Here is a 1,278-nt window from a genome sequence, read left to right as displayed (position 1 = left end):
AGTCTGGTCTGCGTGACAACGCATCAGCCAAAGCATTCTGCTTTTTCGGCTTATACTTGAACTCGAAGTTATGTTCCGCAAAGAAGGGTAGCATGCCATGCGCTGCGAAAGAAGGGGCGACTGAGTCGCAGTGCGTGGTGACGCATGATCTGTATAGAACACAAACGGCTTGGAGCCGAGCAATTGGGCTTTAAACTTGACAAGTGCATACTTCATCACAAGTAGCTCCTTATCATGAACTGAGTAGTTCTTCTCTGCAACTTTGAGCTGTCGAGATTCGAACGCGATCACTCCATCTCGCCCCTCGGCGTCTTCTTGCAGCAGTGCCCAGCCGATGGCAAAGTCCGAAGCGTCACAGACGACGCTGAAAGGACGACCAAGGTCTGGCAGCTCCAGTATTGGTGCATACCGGAGACTGTCTTTGACCCCGTCAAAAGCCTCCTGATGTTCGGTGTTCCATCATCATTCCGCATCCTTCTTAAATAATGATTGGGCCATTTCTGCGTAGCTTACGCTGTACTTGTGCAAGTAGATGGCGAGACCAAGCCACTAACGCAAGTCCTTCTGGTTCTTTAAAACCGGCCAGTCTACAATGATCTTGACCTTAGCGGGATCCGCTCGAAGGTCCCGCTTCCCAATAAAGCACCCTTAGAAGGAAATCTCTTCTGCACCAAAGATGCACTTGTCTGCATTGGCGTACAGTTTATTCGTACGCATGCACTCGAGCACAGCTCTTAATAAGACGATTTGGTTCTCCTCATCCGTCCTCACGTGCTCCGCACGACTGTGAAGAAAAATGTCGTTAAAGTATGTCTGTGTATACGCCCTGTGGGGCCTGAACAACTGCGCCTCAAGACGATTAAATGTTGCTGGTGTATTCGACAGCCCTTGGGGCATCATCAGCCACTGCCAGAGCATGACGCTCGGAGAGCTTACCACTGTCAGCGGCGGAATGTCACTTGCATTCATGACAAATTGGTGATATCCATATACCAAGTCGAGTGCACTGTACTTCGTACATCCCAACACATTGTTATGAAGAACATCCTTTCCAGGATTCGGCGTCTGTGCCGGAATAATGGCAGTGTCGATCTTATTGTAAGCATGAACGATACGCCACTTGCCGTTCGACTTCCGAACACAAAACGTGGGTGACGAATGGGGGGACTTGCTCTTACGTACCATCCCTGCGTCGTGCTTCGCACGAAAAAATGCGTCAATGACGTCGCACTACTCCTTGGGAAGGGGCCATCGGCGTGTTATGCAGTATTTGGTTCT

This window comes from Plasmopara halstedii, assembly GCF_900000015.1.
Source record: "Plasmopara halstedii genome assembly, contig: Scaffold_2881, whole genome shotgun sequence".
NCBI lineage: Eukaryota > Oomycota > Peronosporomycetes > Peronosporales > Peronosporaceae > Plasmopara > Plasmopara halstedii.
The sequence above is the reverse complement of the archived record's forward strand: the minus strand, read 5'-3'. Positions refer to the sequence as shown.